Raw genomic sequence first — 20,566 nt, 5'->3', positions numbered from 1 at the left:
AGTTCTTTGGGGTGTGTTGAAATGTACCCAATCTGACCACCCCTCGATCAGTTAGGCATTTTCGATTCCCGGACATTTAGGACAGCCAGAGAGAATGTGACCTGGTTCACCATAATACAAACAAAGGCCCTGATTCAGAGCCAGATTCTGACAGAGCGCTCGCTCTGAATCAGGGCCGTCCCCAGCTATAGCGAGTGGCCAAAATAATGGTCGCGATGGTCAAGACCATCGCGACCATCGGGCTTGCGACGAGACCCTTGCGGTAGGGTCTCGCTGCCGCAAGCCCTGGAGTGCTTTTGGCTCTATCAGAGCCAAAAGCACTCCCACTGACATCACTAGTGATGTCAGTGGAGCCGGCCCCAGACGGTAGGCGTTCCCATGGGAACGCCTCCGTCTGGGCAGCCACGCCCCCCCGCACGCCCACCAAAGGGGGCGTGCTGTCAATCATCATCGACAGCACGCCCCCTTTGGTGCGAGACCCATAACAACGGCTTGGCCGTTGTTATTCGGGTCTCGCTCATGCGCACGACGGAGCCAGCTTCCTCGTGCGCATGCGCACTTGGGCAACACCGACCCGCTTGCGAGCGTTCAGCGCTCGCGAGCGGGTCTGAATCAGGCCCAAAGTCTGTTTTTAAACCTCCTTTCTCTCTCTGTGACAGGAAGGCGAGATTTCCCAACTTGCATGGGTTCTTGTGGAGGTTCCACTAGTGCCATGAAACGTGGAGCGACTTTAAAGGTAAACCGAAGATACTGTTCCTTTTCTCGTGTTCTCTCCCTATGGTGAAGATCCATCCGGATACACAGGGAGATCAAGTCATCGAAAGATGTTGGCAGTTCCCTGGATGCGAGTACATCTTTGATCTGATCGGACAAACCCTGCATGAAGGCGGCTACTAAAGCTTCATTGTTCCATCCCAATTCTGAAGCAAGGGTACGGAACTGCACAGCATATTGTCCTCAGATTGATTACCTTGTTTCAGTTGTAGGATAGCCGATCCCGCAGAGGTTACTCGACCGGGCTCATCGAAGACCCTCCGGAAAACCTTCAGGAACTCGGTGCTATTGTTAACCAGAGGATCATTTCTTTCCCATAAAGGAGAGGCCCAAGCCAAGGCCTGACCGGACAGCAGCAAAATCACGTAAGCCACTTTCATCCTTTCTGAAGGGGAAATTTGCAGCTTGAACCTCAAATTGAATTGAGCACTGGTTCAGAAACCCTTGACAGTCCTTTGGGTCCCCACTGTACTTCGTGGGGTTCGGAATGCGTAATGGTGCAGAAGCACTTGCGGCCTGTACAGTCACCGTAGGAGGTGGGACTGATAGTGACAGTGCCGGCTGAGCGGTACTGACTTGTTGCATTAAAGTCTGGAGACACTGCATAATCTGGGCTTGATCATGTTCTTGCTTCTCGACTCTATCTAGTAGGTTCTCGAGTAAGTCTCGGGGCGATGGGTTACCAGCAGCATCCATGTTTTGGGCCAGAGTATTCTGTCACAAACTCACGGGCGGATAGTGGATGCTACCTGTATTCAGGGAATTGGCTAGACCTATTCCTGAGGTGCGGAGTCTAATGTGTCAGCAGGTTTCACCAGGGACCCTTGCAAGAAGGTATGGACTTGGCTGCATCCGACACACAGGTTGCGGCCCTTAGGTTAGGTTTCCCTATACAGGTGCTGGCAACTTGGTTGGTATACAGAAGACTTGAGTGTAATCTACTTAGCCGGGTCGGAACCAAACGGACAAGGCGGTACCAGGGAGCAGACATAAATGGGTCACAGGGAATAGCCGAGGTCAGAACCACATATCAATGCAGAACCAGGGGTCAGGCAGAATCAGAGTCACAAACATGCCAAGGGTCAGAAAAAATAATCAGGATATGCACAGGAACGCTGGAGTATGGTAATGGAGCCTATAATCTGGCACTGGAGTGCTCCCAGGAACTTCCTTTTATAGGTCAGAGTTCAAACTAGCCCCAATCAGCTCTTGCATTTCAGGTGCCTGTCCCTTTAAATGTTTTAACAGAGCGGCGCGCGCGCTCTTAAGGAAGCCGTGGCCGCCTGCACACAGCCGCCAGGGGAGAAGATGAGCAGCTGACAGTGGGTGCCGGAGATCTCCCGCCCGCTGTCACACACCAGCCCGGACTCCAGCGTCGCCGGACCAGGTAAGAGCAACCTGGATTCGACGGCACCCTGACAGTAGGCTTAAGATGCCCATGTCACGACCAGGGTTTTCCGGCATAGGGGACGATGGGTATTACCTGTGAGGGCGCTGTGGCGTGGCCCTTCCGGTGGAGGGGCTAGTATCTGGCGGCGGGCATTGGCTGTGCGTGGTGTTCCGCGGGCACTGTCTTTCTGGCCAGGGTAGGCCTGGTGGTGTTTCCATTCCACTCTGGTATGGGCGCTGCCATCTTGCCTCTGGTCATGTGACTTAGCTGCTCCAGTCCTGGCGTGTCAAATGCTCTCTCTGACCTATCACGATTCTGCACTGGGTACTTAAGGGAGTCCAGAGCTTCCCATAGTTGCAAGTGCAACGTGTTTCACAGCGCATGCTGTGAGAGAGAGTTCCTGTACTCCTGAAACCTGTCTGTTTTCCTGTGCTCCAGTAAACCTGTCTGTTTACCTGTGCTCCTGCTGGATCCCAGCTTCCAAGCATCCTGCATTTCTCTGCCTGCTCCCAGTCTCCTGCTGGAACCACCCTGCACCTTCCATTAACCCTCTCCCTGCCTAAAGACCTGAGTGTGCAGTTAACACTGTCCCTACACTGCCTCCAGTTACCTAGCTCTCTGCAGCTATCCCGTTTCTACACTGAGCCATCTCAGTGCTACTCATCAGTTATTCAACTACTCCATAACCTCTCTGGATTTCATCACACTAGTATCAATTTGTAACCTGATATCCTGTCTGCAGCCTCACAGTAGCCATTTGGATTACAAATACTTTTTATTATTTCTGTCACTACCTGGACATTACCCACTCTTGCTTCACTTCAGTTTCAAGTCGTCGCCTCCCCATCTATATTCTGGACTTTATATGATCAGTGTACATGTCTTCAAGTTTAAATCTGTTCCAGTGTCTGCTCCTGTTACCACCCCGGGTCCACAACAAACACAGGCCCTGATTCAGAGCCGGACACTCTGACCAGAGCGCTCGCTCTGAATCAGGGCCCACCTCCATTAAAATGGAGCGTCCTCCTGGACGCTCGTATAGCTGTGGGTCACCACCCACAGCATATACGAGCATCCAACAAGATGGTCGCGATGGTCTTGACCATCGCGACCATCGGACTTGCGAGTGAAACCTCAACCTCAAGACCAGGAGTGATTTTGGGTCTATCAGAGCCAAAATCACTCCCACTGACATCACTAGTGATGTCAGTGGGGCCGGCTTCAGACGGTAGGCGTTCCCATAGGAACGCCTCCGTCTGGCAGACACGCCCCCGGCACGCCCACCAAAGGGGGCGTGCTGTCAAACAATATCGACAGCACGCCCCCTTTGATGCGAGACTCCGAGCGAAGGAAAGTCCTTCGCTCGCCGGGTCTCGCGCATGCGCTCGACGGAGCTCCCTCCGACGTGCGCATGCGCAGTGGGGAACATCGACCCACTTGCAAGCGTACTGCCGCTCGCGAGTGGGTCTGAATGACCCCCACAGATCCTAACAGTTTGCACTGGCCCAATGAACTCGGCCACGGGACAGGAGTCCAGAATGGATTTCATTCACAGCATAGCAACTCGCTTGGAGAGTGTGAAGACTAGACAGCGACAGATGGCACAGTTTGTGCAAGACATTGCACTCCATCTGGATACTGTACAAGCTTCATCAACTGCTACTCCTATCCCCACTCCTGTGATTCCTGCCTCTGGAACTACTCGACAGTTGTATCTTCCCACACCTGATAAGTTTGATGGCAGTCCAAAACTGTGTTGTGGCTTTCTCAACCAGTTGTTATCCGGCTCTGCCCTAGAATTGGTTTCTCTGCTCTGGGAACGTTCAGATCCGCTTCTGGATAATTACCCAGAGTTTCTAGCAACATACAGGAGGAGTTTTGATGAGCCTGAAAGAGCTCCTGCTTCCTCCAGTATTATGTAGTTAGAACAAGGAACCCGTCCTGTCAGCCAGTACGTCATTCAGTTTCAGATGTTGGCATCTGAGCTCAAGTGGAACGAAGAAGCCTTAACATTGGCCTATTGGCAAGGTCTGTCAGATCGTTTAAAGGATGATATAGTGACTTGTGAATTACCCTCTAGTCTTAGTGATCTCATCTCCCATTGTAATAAAATTGATGTATACGCTTTAGAGAGCGCCAAGATGAAAAGCACAGCGCTAAGCATTTCCCTTCCCCTACACGTCTCACTCCCTCCCTTACAGAGGAAGAACCCATGCAGGTAAATCATACCCGTCTTTCTAATGAAGAACGACAGAGACGCTTTAAAGAGAACCTTCGTCTATACTGTGGAGACTCGGGTCACCTGGTGGCTTCCTGTACCCGCGAGCCAGGGAACGTCCCATTTCTAGCTAGTTCTGGGTGCACTCAGTTAGGAGCAATTCTTCCGTCCTCCAAACGTATTGACTCTGTCTTGTCCATAGCCTTAGACATTTATTCTAGCCCTGTGTTTGTGTCTGCTCTTTTGGATTCGGGGGCAGCAGGGAATTTCATGTTATCTCGTTTGGCAGATAAATTACCAATTCCCTGCAGCACTTTGGACCATACTGTCTCCTTGACCTCTATTGATGGTAAATCCCTTTGTAATGGAACTATGGCCCTCATTCAGAGCCGCTCGTTAGCGGCAGTACGCTCGTTCCGAGCGATGTTTGCACATCTGCGCATGCGTACGGTTTTTAGTACGCATGCGCGAACCAGTCAGTGCGGCCGAAAGTCGTTTGTACGCTATATTGCGAGGGCCTGCTATTTTGAGTGACAGAATGAGGCGTATGTGGGTGGTAACAGGGGAAGGTGCTTGAAAATGGGGAGTGGAGATCCGAACGCAGGCGTGCTTAAAGGTCAAAACGGGCGTTTTATGGGTGTGTATATTTAAAACAGCAGCGTCATTGACCACGTCACTGGGTTATTTTATAGCCAGAACTGCTCGCAAATTTGTGGTAGCAAACACCAACCACAAGAATAGCGAGCAGTTCATACGCTGGTCGATGTACTCGATTAATCTAATAAATAGCGGACATGACGTAGGATGCGAGCGGCCAGGGGGCGTTTTTAACAAATAAACGAGCGTATGTTTTGCTCGTTCGTTCAGACTTAGAGGTGTGAACAGACTGCAATGTGCGTACGGATCATTTGAATAGCCACCCCTTGTTTTTAAACGAACGACCGCAAATAGCGAACGGCTCTGAATGAGGGCCTATGTCCTAGAAAACTCAACCTGTTTTAGTTCGTGTTGGAGCCCTCCATGTTGAACATATCAGTTTTTTTTTATCATACCCAAGGATTCCCATGAAGTCATACTCGGATACCCGTGGCTGCATAAGCACAACCTCAGAATTGATTGGAGTACTATGCAGGTTCAGTCATGGAGTGTGGAATGTCAAGAGTCTTATCTTCCGAAGACCAACGCCTTGTCATGGTCACTATCCCCTGACAGTGGTCCAGAAACACTGCGGAATACACCCGTGCTTGGGTCAAAAGTTTTGACAACGATGCAACTGCAACCACCTGTTGGGAAGTCCTTTGTAGCCCCAGGAGGGGTGACTCCAAGGCCTCAACCCCAGAGGATGTCTCTCGGATCTCAACCTCAAAGGGGGTCTCCAGATCCTCAGCCCCAGAAGGGGTCTCCAAAGCCTCAACCCCAAAGGATGTCTCTAAGGTCTCAACCTCAAAGGGGGTCTCCTGAGCCTCAACCCCATAGGGGATTTCCAAGTGTCCAGCCCCAGGACAGGGCTTTCAGTTCCATACCTCGAGAGGAGGTTTCAAGTCTCATACCCCAGGAGGGGGTTTCAGGTTTCATACCCCAGGAGGGGGTTTCAGGTTTCAGTTCCTGTTGGACCAAAGCCGAGGATGTCCACGTTTCCAGTACTCTCAACAACTTTCCACTTGGCTCACCCTGAAAAGCCTAGAAGGTGTCCTGAGGCCACCCGTAAGGAGGGGGGTACTGTCATGACCAAGGTTTTCTGGCATAGGAGACGAAAGGTATTACCTATGAGGGCGCTTTGCCGTGGTCCTTCCGGTGGAGGGGCTGGTGTCTGCGGGCATTGGCTGTGCGAGGTGTTTTGCGGCTGTGTGCAGGCGGCCGCGGCCTCCTTAGGAGCACGCACGCTGCTCTGCTAAAGATTTAAAGGGACAGGCACCTTAATGGGAAGTGCTGATTGGGGCTAGTTTCACCTCTGACCTATAAAAGGAAGTTCCTGGGAGCTCTCCAATGCCAGAGTATAGGCTCCATTACAATACTCCAGCATTCCTGTGCATATCCTGATAATTGGTTCTGACCTTGGTGTGTTCGTGACTCTGATTCTGCCTGACCCCTGGTTCTACATTGATATCTGGTTCTGACCTCGGCTATTCCCTGTGACCTGTTTACATCTGCTCCCTGGTGCCGTCTCGTCCGTTTGGTTCTGACCCGGCTAGTCGACTACGCTCAAGTCTTCTGTATGCGCCAGCACCTGTATAGGGAAAACTAACCTGAGGCCCGCGACCTGTGTGTCAGACGCAGCCGAGTCCATACCTTCTTGCGAGGGTCCCTGGTGAAAACCGCTGGCACATTACACTCCGTGCCTCAGGAATAGGTCTAGCCAATTCCCTGAATATGGGTAGCATCCACAATCTGTCCGTGAGTTTGTGACACACATCGTATGGTGTTTTGCTTGATGTATGATGCGATGTATGATTTACGATGTCCACAGACAACAGGAGAAGTGAAGAGAAGCAACAGCATCGTGTCTTGCGGAGTTTGCAGTGAAAAAACTGAGTATCGCTTGTATTCCACTATGTACACCCTGAACAACCAATGTATAACCCCTGCGCCAGCAATGCATATTAACCCCTGCACCACCAATACTACAAAACCACCAAAGCACCAGGGGACCAATAGGTTGACAATCAAGTACATCTCCTGCACTTCAATTAACGGATAATTTGCATAAATCCTACAAGCAAAAGACTAAAACAAAGTATACGTGAAAGCGCTGGTATAAATATATCATAGACTGTATTCAGTATTCAGCAGTAATATGCAAATTTAATAAATAAAAACACATTTATAAATCGCACATTTATAAATCAATTAATTATATATACTGGTACATAGCTAAAAATCAATTGGCATTCGAAAGTTCAAATAGCATACAATTAGATACATATTATTGAAAATAAAAAAAAAGCAAATGTCATTGTGAGTGCAATTCGCAACAGCCAGATATTTCACTATAAAGTTGCTAGTTAAAAACATAAACTAGCAATTGTTTGGAGAAAATGAAAGTTCCAATAGGGCTCTTTATCAAGTGAAACAGATAAACTTGTGTGTTGTAAATTAATCCCCAATATTGCAAAACCAGCATGCGGACTTATTTGGTCCCATAGTCTCTGGGCACTAGAGTGTGTCCAGAGTCTATAATGTATGCACAGGTCACCGGGAAAATGATTTTCCCTGTACTGCGCATGCGCAAACGGCAGGAAAATGGCCGCCGCGGCCATTATCCAATCGTTTTACAGAGCGGGACCCCCACGCCGTCATTGGATCCTGGAGAGGTAAGTAATATTATGGGTGCAGGGTGTGCGGTGCGGGGCCCCCCTGGAACCAGGGGCCCGTGTTCCCCGCACACCCTGCACCCATTATAGATACGCCCCTGCTCCGTGGGCTACTCTATATATCACATAACAAGAATCCGGGGTGGCCGATAGCTACTACTCACAGTCATTAGCACAAGTTTATTGATTACATTCACTTCTCACCTCTTTAATTCCCTCCCCTCTCTACCCTGTGATCAGCTCTTTGCCCCTCCCCTCTCCTTTTCTTATTGGATTTTGTTACTGGCCCTCTATGCTTGGCTTTGCCCCTCCCCTCTCCTTTCTTATTGGCCTCTGTCACCTCCCCTCTCTGATCAGCACTTTCCTCTCCCCTCTATTAGGTATGAGTTTAAAAAGAGTTACTGCTTTGCTATTTAAAGTAATGGAGGTGTTCCCAGGCATGACCATACAGTGTTATTTGAAAGGAAAATATTAGGAGTCCTGATATAATAATAATGGTGGTAGACAGAACATGATTAGTAGTATAGGTGCAATGTATATATGTGAAGTAGGAGCATAGCTGAGAAGGGAGCTTCCCATAGGTATTCCCACTACAGTGACAGCTGCTTGGGGCAGTAATTGCAGTAATAAGCAGTGCAACCTGTGGAATCTCACTCTAGCACATGTACTCTGTCAATTTAAATGATAAATGATCAGAATATATAATACAATCTCCTCTATTGACGAATAACCAATAACAATGATTCAAAGGAACAAAAGTCAGATCCTACAGGTGTTATACATACATAAAGCAGTGCCAAAGGAGCTACTCCATAATGTCAGTGCATCACCGGAGCATTCTATTCCCCCCATGGGAACTCAATGCACAACGTGATACTGCCACTGTTTGCTGTTTTTCTCTTCACTTCAGTATTCCCTCAAAGGCTGGCCATACCCCACTGGCACAGTTCAGTACAGGAAGGGGGCGCTATGACATGCACTTTCTCTGGGCGCCTTGTTTTCATGCTACTCCTCTGCTCCTGCCATGGTACTGCCCCCACTCCATTAAAGTAAGCCGGGTATTGCTCCCTGACCTGTTTAGCCCGCACAGTCCGTGTGGAATACAAAACTGTAGATGGGGCCACAGAGGGCATTTGCAATGTCTCCTGTGAATGGTCTGGGTCATCTGCCACAGCTGTGTCTAATGTCCTCTATTGGATAGCTGAAGTTTTGCGGAGGAAATAGTAGAGGACACAGCAGGACAAGACATCGGAATCTATTTTGTCCACACAAAGATTTATAGCCATATGGAACATTCGGAAACGATTGCAGAGAATGCCAAACACGTTTTCCACTATTCTCCGTGCCCTGTATAGATGGTAGTTGAAGATGCCCTTCTCTTTAGTCAGGCCTATTTGCGCATATGGCTTTAGCAAGTGTTCATGGAGAGCAAATGCCTCGTCAGCCACAAAAACGTAGTCTAGGCCGTGCTTCATTTCCACTGTAGTTGGCAAATTCAGATGGTTGATGTTAAGTCTCTCATAGAAGAGGGTTTGTTTAAAAGACCCTCCATCAGAAGCAAGGCCATTTTTGCCCACATCAACAAAAATAAATTCATAACTGGCATTCATCAGTGCCATGAGCACTATACTAAAAAAAACATAATTATAATAAAAGGATCCGCTGTGTGCAGGTGGGTTAATGCGGATATGTTTGCCATCAATTGCTCCACCGCAGTTGGGGAAATTCCACCTACGTTCAAATTCCTCAGCAATGGTCTGCCACTCCTCCACCGTTGTTGGGAACTAGAATAAAGAAAGAAATAAAAAATATTACAAAACATATTATTCATATTAATCTTTTCTCTCTCTCCTCCAACAGTCTACAACACCAGACCTCGTTCACCACTAGTCCGCAAATGGCCACCGGAGGAGTCACCCCAATTTTTTAATTTATAGTAATTTTAAAATAGCAACAAGTTTTATCTCTCCCAATAGCTACTGCATGGTATACGGTGTGGATGATGCAGATTGGACAGGGTCACTAAAAACATGGTGCAATGACAGATTGGGGAATGCCGGGGCCTCTATCTGGACTTGCGCCATGTGCTTCCTGGCCTATTCAATCCGTTGTCTAACACACCGTATACCATGCAGCTGCCTAGCTATTGGGAGAGATAAAACTTGTTGATATAGCAGTATTTATACATTTAAAACCATGTTCATTTTGTTAAACATTAAAAAGCAGCCATGTTGGTTTTGCTTTTAAGTAAAAATACATTTATTGATATTTACCGCCATGTTGGTTGATTTTTTACCTCAGTCTGAAAATAAATGAATTAAAAATAGTTTCTTTCACCAGAAAAAAAATGTGTAGTATTTTTACTCACCTTAAAGTAGTGGAACCTCAGGACATTGACAATGGCATCACAGGTGTCTGGGATGATGCACCCCAAAGCCTGGGGGGAAATGAGGGTCCCAAACTTCAGGTCCTCAAAGGACCTTTCTGTGGGCAGGTACTTCAGGGTAGCAATGAGCCTCTCCTCAGCCGGGATGGCCATCCTCATGCTGGTGTCCTGCCTCTGGATATAGGGGGTCACCAGACACAGCAACTCCTGGAAGGTTGCATCATCCATACACAGGTAGTTACGGTAATCGTCTGGGTTGTTCTCCTTAATCTCCATCAGCAGGGGCATATGGGAGCGAGTCTCCCTCCTCATCAGCCACTCCTTGGTCCAGCTCGACCTCATCCTCTTCTCCTCAGCTCCATCAACTTTGAGCTTCAAATAGCCATATGCTAGCAGAAGCTTATAACAATAGGAATCCATCACCACAGCATGTAGTATATAACACACTTTGTTAAAGACAAGCCCAAAACAAAGCAGTGCACAATAGCAAAGTACAGCGTTCAGCAGGGTATAAAACCAAGCCTCAGTAGTTATAGAACAGAGTGTGCCCAGATCTAAAATGGATGCTGCCTTTTGTACTCCCTAGATAAGCCCTCCCCATAGGCAAATGCAGGGGGGGGGGGGTACCGTCTGTCTGGAAACCCCCTTCCCCAGCCCACACCATGACCACAATAGAGATAGTAATATAATAGATTGTTACTAGTGCTGCATGTTCTTCTCAGTATCACAAATGTAATAATTAGCACCACCTGTGGATCTTTTAACATGTATCAGACAGTAAGAAATAACCTGTGCACCAACTAGAAAATATGGAAAACATGCACTGTTAGAGATGTACTGCTATAAAGCCCAATATGTACATATATGTCCAGGGCAGTGCTAGGTTCTTCTGCTGCTCCACCAGGCTCCCGGACTTGCTCCAATAGTCTGGAATGGTGCCCACATCTAAAATAAAAACATCCAGCTCAGGAAGGATGGCCCTACTGCCACATATAATGGCTTACTGTGATCACTGGTCCTGTATATGCTGGAATTATTACACACAATACACTTTATATGATGCTTATTAAAGCTGGTTAAGTACTAATTCTGCCCTCTTCATTGACTGACCACACTCATTCTAAAATTAAGCATTTGGAAATCCCCCTCTGGAAATCCTGCATTTGCCACTGCTCCCCTATTGAGATTCCAGCAGAAGTATCGTGAGGCTGTTTGCTGCATATGATATATCGTAAGCGATTTGCAATCATTTTACGACACATCTACTCGTATGCTCGTTTGTACAATCGTTCCATTTGTTGGCACAAATCGTAAAGAATTTCACGGGAAGAATTTTCAAGGGATATCCTATACGAGATCGCATCGTATACAAATCGCACTCTGTATGGGCACCTTTACTCAATGTCTCTTCATGTAATCCCAGATAGACTCAATGATGTTGATATCAGGGCTCTGTGGGAGTCATATCATCATTTGCAGGACTCCTTGTTCTTCTTTATGCTGAAGATAATTCTTAATGACATTGGCTGTATGTTTGGGGTCGTTGTCCTGCTGCAGAATACATTTGGAGCCAATCAGATGGTATTGCATGATGAATAAGTACTTACCTGTATTTCTCAGTATTGAGAACACCATTAATCCTGACCAAATCCCCAACTCCATTTGCTCAACTGCAGCCCTCAAACTTGCAAGGTACCTTCCCCATGCTTCACTGTTGCCTGCAGACACTCATTATTGTACTGCTCTCCAGCCCTTCAGCGAAGGTCTGGCTTTAGACCCATATGTTCTTTAATCTGGCACTGATATTCTCATTAGTTTATTCAACCAAGTGCCTGTTTCGATTTATGGCACGGGTGGAAGCCTTTTTGATGCTATACAAGGAACATAGAAAATGGATTATGGAAATGTAATAAACCCAGCAGGGCTGGGATGTTAGGAGACACATGTGTATAAAAACTTTAAAAAAGTCCTGCAGACATGAGAACATAACTGAATAGGCCTAACTGCATGGGGGTGTGAGATTGCTAGATGGCAGTTAACTGGTTCTCACGGGGAAGGGAAAAGCTATAAAGGGCCAGCCCTAGAGTTGTTGGGGTCAAATGAGAGAGAAGCAGGTTAAAGGTGCTGTTTTAATGGGTACTGAAAATACTGCATCACTTACCAGCTGCTGCTATGAAGCCCTAAATACAGACATTGTCTTTGGGGGAGATGTAAGAAGAGGTGCCAAATACAATATAACCAGCACTCTTTGACACAATAAACCGTGGTATGTATGAAAGCAGATAATGCAGAGAAAAATCCGTTTTCTCTACGTTATCTGCAAACCTCTAACGATTTTGCCATCATCACACGATATAAAAATCAAGTTATTAAAAAACGATAAGAGCACTTTGGTGGCCTGTCGTTTTTTTTTTTTTTAAATATCAACAGGATTACCTGACAGTATGCGAACATACCTGCGGCCCCTGGGAGCTGTGCATGTGATCTCATGATGCAAATTCTCACACATGCGCAGGTGGGCCGGCCAGGAGGTAAGACGCGTCAGCACTAGGCTGATAGAATGTCGGTCTTGCACGGATTGCCAGAAGGGGGAGTTTTCTCTCCCCCACTCCCGCAGGCGAGATGCTAATAATATATATCGGCGTTATTGCATTCTGCTTTGTCTCAATAAGAGGCGAAGCAGGAAGAGATATAGCAGCATGATAAGTATAGTACATTGCCCCCCGTGTTACTTAGATAATGTATGATTATTCCTTATTTAGAATAGGATTGTAGAACTAAATACCAGTGTACAGTATACTATGTTGGTGACTGTTTAATATAATGGAAATGTAACTTGAGTGTAAGTAATAAGTTTAATCAGCTCTGCCAAAGGAATTGTATCAGAATCTAAGTTGATTTTATGTATAGGCTAACCACTAGTTCATTTAAGTTAATTCTATTGTATAACATTTTTAACCATGGTGTATGATAGTGTGAGTGGTGGGTACATATTTAAGTGTATAGAATTTGGAATAAAAAAACAATGTACAGTATGAAACATTTTTAGCAGTTTATTATAAGTTATTAATTATGAGAAAAATACAGGTAATGTTTTGAGATAAGAGTACCCAACAAACTCTCTGTAAGACATTACTTTGTTAGTTAGGACAAGTTGGGAGAATTTGACCAAATAAAATACTCAAGCTAAAGTAAGATCGTGTATATGAGTTAAGATATGTATTGATGTATTGCCATGTTATCCTATTTATATGTACTTATTGATTGAAATTTTATTTTTTGTGGATTATGTGTTCTTTAGTGAACCAAATAAATAAAAGACTGCTTTGAAACTTGCTGTCACGTGTGAGGGTTGGTTTGGGTTATAACAGGAGTGGGTGGCTGAAGAAGAAACTTGGTAGGTGTGAATAAACCTGGGTGGCTTGAGCCAGGACTTCCTCATGTATTGCTGTGAGGAGGTAGAGGAGCTGCAGAGGATGATGGGCCCGAAGAAGAGAACAAGAATGGAATGTCTTTATTATACAGCAGGTTGGAATGAGAACTGGAGGTTATAATACTGAATGAATGAGCAGAATCGGATTGGGGCCGATGATGCTGGATTGAGAGCTGGAGCGGTTTGAGACCGATGTTGATGATTTCAAGAACTTGATAGATTTGAATCCGATGTTGAAGAATTAATTAACTTGATCGGTTTGCGACCGATGTTGATGAATTGAAGAACTTAATTAAATTTGAGTCCAATGTTGAAAGCATCGCATGGGACTGATGGTTGGAGGTATCGGCTTGAACTAATGGTGGCTGTAAGAACAAGTCTCAGTGGTAGAAACCAGACTGGTATGCAAGATGGTATAGGAGACTTGTTTACCAGATATAGGAACTGTATATAACGAACCATTGATATGCAGAGTACCTGGGAGCTCAGGGCCTGATTCAGAGCCGCTCGTAAGCGGCCGCTCTTTCGCTCCGAGCGATGTTCGCACATCTGCGCATGCGCCAACAAGTCAGTGCGGTCGGAAATCATGTGCTCGCAAAATAGCGAATGCCTGCTAATTTGATTGACAGGATGAGGCGTTTGTGGGTGGTAACAGGGGAAGGTGCTTGAAAATGGGGAGTGGAGATCCGAACGCAGGCGTGCCAAACGGTCAAAACGGGTGTTTTAAGGGTGTGCATAATTAACAAAGCAGCATCATCGACCACGTCACTTGGTTGTCTTTTAGCCTGAACTGCTCGCATGATTGCGGTAGGAAAATGCTACCACAAGAATAGCGAGCAGTTCATACGCCTTTCGATGTACTCGATTAATCAATAAATAGCGGAGATGACGTATGATGCCAGCGGCCAAGGGGCATCTTTACAAAATAGCGAGCGCATGTTTCGGACGCTCGCTCAGACATAGAGGCGTCAACAGACCGCAAAGAGCGAGTGCTCAATTTAAATAGCCAGCCCCTTTTTCTGAACGAGCGTCCGCAAATAGCGTCCGGCTCTGAATCAGGCCCCCAGAACTTAGCTGTAACTTCAGCAAGAAGCAACGTTGTACTGGCAACAGAGGTCAGTCAGGAAATGGAATTTATAGGGGAGGATCCCCAGGGATTGGATGCTGCAATCAGCTGGTCTGGGAGCAGCGCTCTGAGTGGAGGCAAAGCGTCAGGTGACAGAGTCCAACATGGCTTAGCCCATACTGTTGTTTAGGAGTGAAATCTGGCATGCAGCCTGTGTGCCATTATGCTGGGAAGACACGCTGTGAGCAAAAGGCTGTGGAGAGCCATCTCCATGCTCAGTAACAGGACACTGAGTGGACGGGGCAGGAGCAGCACAGACAGTCTTCAGCACCAGCCGGGAGCAATGTGCAGCGCGAGCAAACTTCTCAGGGCCGTAGCTAGGGTAGTGCGGCCGGTGCCATCGCACAGGGCACCACAGGTCAGGGGGCACTGTTTGGGCCTGTCAAATTTCTGTTTATTATCATTCTTGCTTGTAGCTTCCTCTTATTTCATCCCCAGCACCAGAGCGGTAAGAAAGTGGTTTTAATAGTCTGGAGCTTAACACACATACTGTATGTTCATACTCGCGTTCCTATAAAGGTTCCTTTAAATTCTCAATCCACCTAGTGACTATCTATCATGTATATCACACAGAACTTACATTTTATTTCTGTCACGTGTGCATGTAAAGGTTTATTTTTTTTTAAGAACTGCTTATGATATATGTGAACACTAAGTACCTTATCAAGAAATTTATTCACATATAAAAACAAACAAGTCCATAAAAACCTAATAGTATATCCTTGGTTATTAATATAATATAGAACAGATATCGGAGTCCTGGAGATAAGATGGCTCGGCTGTGCAAAATCCCCGTGCTGCAGATCATGGATGACTGGTTGGTAAAGCACAGGCTGGTCTCACAGGTAAATGTCCAGTGTGTTCCTTGTGGCCTCAATGCATTTCGGAGAGTTCTCTCCTTTTTCAAGATGTGCCGCATTACTGCTGGGATTCGGCTTATCAGCTAGTGTGTGGAGATCACATGGTCCATCTCTGCCAATCAGTGCACTTAAAAACTGTGTTGTTTCTACATTCCCTCTAGTTGTCTGGCAAACATGTATCTATTCTTAATACAATACTTTGTATTGCCTTCAAATATATTCCTAATCCTAAATAACACATGTGTATGATACAGATAATGTCAGACACAATCCATTATGGACATAATTAAACCATATATATTTTTATACAATATGCATACATATATAAAAACACATTTAAAAAAAAAAAAGTTTATATATATATATATATATATATATATATATATATATATATATATACTGTATATTCCATAGACAAAAAACTTTATGGTTTCACATGTCCCATTAAGGCTGCTTAGACATGATCTGAAGTGTGTGGAGATCACATGGTCCATCTCCAGGGTCGCCGAGAGGGGGGGGGGGAGCGGGTACAGATTACCGGGGCCCGGGCTTCCTGAGGGGCCTGGCGGGGGCCCGGGTCCGGTGCCGCTCCACCTCCCTCACAGCAGCCCAGCACACAGTGTGTGCTGAGCTGCAGTTGGAGACTGCTCAGCAGCCACGGCAGTCTCCTATGCCTGTGGGGGGGAGCGATCACACTGATCGCGCCCCCCCTGGCTATGAGCAGGGCTGAGGGGGCTCAGAGCGCCCCCCTCCCCAGCACCTCCCGTGATTAGGCCACGCCCCCATCAGCCGGGCCCCCCCCCCCGCCGCGGCTCTCAGCGGGCCTGTCCATCTCTGCCACTCAGTGCACCTAAAAACCGGCTTTTATTTTTCAGTGTTGTTTCTACATTCCCTCTAGTTGTTTGGCAAACATGTATCTATTCTCAATACAATACTTTGCATTACCTTCAAATATATTCCTAATCCTAAATAACACATGTGTATGATACAGATAATGTCAGACACACTTACACAATCCATTATGGACATGAGTAAACCATATATATTTTTATACAATATGAATATATATACATATAACAAAAACGTGGACGGCGGCACTCAGCCCAATGAATACCAGTGCACAGCTGGTTGAAAGTTTCAACGTTTCGAGACTTTAATACGTCTCGTCATCCTGATGACGAGACGTATTAAAGTCTTGAAACGTTGAAACTTTCAACCAGCTGTGCACTGGTATTCATTGGTGAGTGCCGCCGTCCACGTTTTTGTTATGTTGGATCCCCGCCGTTGGGATTCCTAGGAGGGCACCGGCTAATTGTGTTACTATATTTAAGGGAGTGCTGCTCATCCATGGATTGCATATATATATATATTTACAATTCCAAATTTCATTCCTCTTGTTTACTTATAAACACCATGACAAGGTTTTCGTCAACTCCCTCCTTCACTCAGTCTCTACCTAATCCGCTATTCTGCCCCCTGCTTCCACCTTTATCCTTTCCCCCTTATCTCTTCCACCTCCTCCTCCCCTTCTCCCCTCTCCTCTGTCTGCCTACTCTTCCCTCCTCTCCCTGTCACAATCCTGGCTAGTTTTTACCTTTTGTGACTTACCTCTGCCAGCTGCTCCATGGATCTGTGTTTGTAATTCTCCTGGGACATCTGCTCTGGCTGAATCATGCTGGCTGTAACATCTCTGTGTGTGCAGACTGCTCTCCCCCCACACTGATTAAACACCTGGACCCTGCTCTGTCTGTGAGCATTGCTAGTCTTAATTGGAATCACAGGTGTGGTCCTGTTTCTCAAGGGCTGCAGAGATGAATAGTCCCTCTGCATGCTGTGCCTTGCTCCACTCTGAATGCCACTGCCAGACCACCTGTCTGTATCCACCAATCGCTGCCAGACTCTAGGTATATAGATCCTCCTCTAATAGCACTCAGTGCTTGAACATCGTGTTACGTTCCGTGGTGTACTGCTTGTGCTATAGCTGTTCCTTTGTGTGCCAGTATGTCCCAGGCTCCTGCTGGTTCCTAGACCAGTGCTATCCGTAAGCCTGCTGCATTCAGCTATCCACGCTACCAGACTCTCACCTACGGCTCCCAGGCCGCTCCACGTAGCTTCCACGCTACCAGCTTCTCCACACGGCTCCTAGGCCGCACCAAGTAGCTTCCACGCTACCATCTCTCACCCACGGTTCCCAGGCCGCACCAAGTAGCTTTCACGCTACCATCTCTCACCCACGGCTCCCAAGCCGCACCAAGTAGCTTCCACGCTACCAGCGTCTACCCACGGCTATCCAGCCTCTCCCCAAAGCCATCCAGCTACCAACGTCTACCCACGGCTATCCAGCCGCTCCACGTAGCCACTCAGCTACCAGCGTCTGCCCACGGCTATCCAGCCGCTCCACGTAGCCACCCAGCTACCAGCGTCTACCCACGGCTATCCAGCCGCTCCACGTAGCCACCCAGCTACCAGCGTCTACCCACGGCTATCCAGCTACTCCACGTAGCCACCGAGCTACCAGCATCTGCCCACGGCTTTCCAGCCACTCCACGTAGCCACCCAGCTACCAGCGTCTACCCACGGCTATCCAGCCGCTCCACGTAGCCACTCAGCTACCAGCGTCTACCCACGGCTATCCAGCCACTCCACGTAGCCACTCAGCTACCAGCGTCTACCCACGGCTATCCAGCCGCTCCACGTAGCCACCCAGCTACCAGCGTCTACCCACGGCTATCCAGCCGCTCCACGTAGCCACCCAGCTACCAGCGTCTGCCCACGGCTATCCAGCCGCTCCACGTAGCCACCCAGCTACCAGCATCTACCCACGGCTATCCAGCCGCTCCACGTAGCTACCCAGCTACCAGCATCTACCCACGGCTATCCAGCCGCTCCACGTAGCCACCCAGCTACCAGCGTCTACCCACGGCTAACCGGCCGCTCCACGTAGCCATCCAGATACCAGTCTTCCTGCCGGTCCCAGTCCGGTTCCTCCAAGCCCACTCACCTCTGGGCTCGTTAGCTGCACCAAGTAGCTTCCGTGCTACCATCCATCTGCAGGCTCATCTACTGGTACCCCGACCAGCTCAGTCAGCCTACCTGCCGGTCCCAGTCCGGTCCCTCCAAGTTCCTTCTGGTCTCATTCCAACGTCTCCAGTTTCCAGTTCCAGTCACTCATCACCAAAGGCAGTTCTCACTGCTACCCACTTCTTATAATAAAGAGCTATTCATGTTAACCATGGTTCCAGTCCAGCCGGCCTCCAGTGATTCCAGCTCATCACCTGATACAGGTAACTCGCTAGCACCAACTGTGACAGTATGTTCAAGCCTAACGATGGTAGCGGATCAAGCACTTAATCCTGGATCAAGTGCTTTCCGTAACCTAATCACTCGTTTGGATTCACAGGAGGCGGTACAGCATCAAGTACTACAGCTTCTGCAAATTCTGACTAACCGGCTAGATGATACCCAAATCTTACCTGAACCCCTAACTACTTTCCATCAACTGCTGGAACAGCTACAGGCTCTACTCAACAAAATCTTTCAGATCATTCCTGAATTTCTTAGAGCTACCTCTGTCTCAACTAAAAACTCTGTCTTGGAATCTCTAAGAACCAAAGATTCTTCCTTGCCAAGTAAAGTGAGACATCGAAGTTACCCGCGCTCCAAGCTCTCTGTGGCTGAACGCCAGCGGCGTAAAGATTTACATCTCTGTCGCTATTGTGGAGCTTCTGACCACTTTCTCAAAGGCTGTCCCCTTTGCAATTCCAGCAGTATAACTATGTGTCAACGTCTCAATGGCTGTTCCGGTCCCGTCCCGGATTCTGCCTGTTCCGGTCCCGTCCCGGATTCTGTCTGTTCCGGTCCCAGCCCGGATTCTGCCTGTTCCGGTCCCAGCCCGGATTCTGCCTGTTCCGGTCCCAGCCCGGATTCTGCCTGTTCCGGTCCCAGCCCGGATTCTGCCTGTTCCGGTCCCGTCCCGGATTCTGCCTGTTCCGGTCCCGTCCCGGATTCTGCCTGTTCCGGTCCAAGCCCGGATTCTGCCTGTTCAGGTCCAAGCCCGGATTTTGCCTGTTCCGGTCCAAGCCCGGATTTTGCCTGTTCCGGACCCAACCCGGATTCTGCCTGCTCTGGTAGGGGACTTCAGTTGGCTACCCCAGGAGGGTCCTCAAGTCTCGTAACCCAAGAAGGGGTTTTGAGTCACTCACCCCAGGAGGAAGTCTCTGTCCTCGCATTCCCAAAAGGGGGGTTCATGTTCCATACCCCAAAAGGAAAAGTCGAGTCAGCTTCCCCAGAAGGGGATTTTGGGTCCCATACTCCAACAGGGAGTGTCAAGTTCTGTACTCCAGGAGGGGACCTTAAGTCTCTCACCCCAGGAGAGGGTTACAAGTCTCACACCCCAAGACGGGGTCCCAAGTTTCGCACCCCAAGAGGGGGTCCCAAGTCTCACACCACAAGAGGAGGTCCCAAGTTTCGCACCCCAAGAGGGGGTCCCAAGTCTCTCACCCCAAGAGGGGGTCCCAAGTCTCTCACCCCAAGAGGGGGTCCCAAGTCTCGCACCCCAAGAGGGGGTCCCAAGTCTCGCACCCCAAGAGGGGGTCCCAAGTCTCTCACCCCAAGAGGGGGCCCCAAGTCTCGCACCCCAGGAGAGGGTCTCAAGTCTCGCACCCCAGGAAGGGGTCTCAGGTCGCGCACCCCAGGAGGGGGTTTCAAGTCTCGCACCCCAGGAAGGGGTCTCAAGTCTCGCACCCCAGGAGGGGGTCTCAAGTCTCGCACCCCAGGAAGGGGTCTCAAGTCTCGCACCCCAGGAGGGGGTCTCAGGTCTCGCACCCCAGGAGGGGGTTTCAAGTCTCGCACCCCAGCAAGGGGCCTCAAGTATCGCACCCCAGGAGGTGGTCTCAAGTCTCATGCCCCAGGAGTGGGGTCCAGGTTCCAGTTCCCAGGGAGAAGTGTCATGTACTACTAATCCTGATCATGGCTCCTGTTCAGCATCTCCTGAAAATATCGTTCCAGAGGATGACAGTTTCTGTAGCCTGTTCTCAGCCTCGAATGTTGAAGCTGCTGTCTCTGGCTC

Source organism: Taudactylus pleione, unplaced genomic scaffold (genome assembly GCF_031769625.1).
Source record: "Taudactylus pleione unplaced genomic scaffold, aTauple2 ptg001187l, whole genome shotgun sequence".
Taxonomy (NCBI): domain Eukaryota; kingdom Metazoa; phylum Chordata; class Amphibia; order Anura; family Myobatrachidae; genus Taudactylus; species Taudactylus pleione.
The sequence above is the reverse complement of the archived record's forward strand: the minus strand, read 5'-3'. Positions refer to the sequence as shown.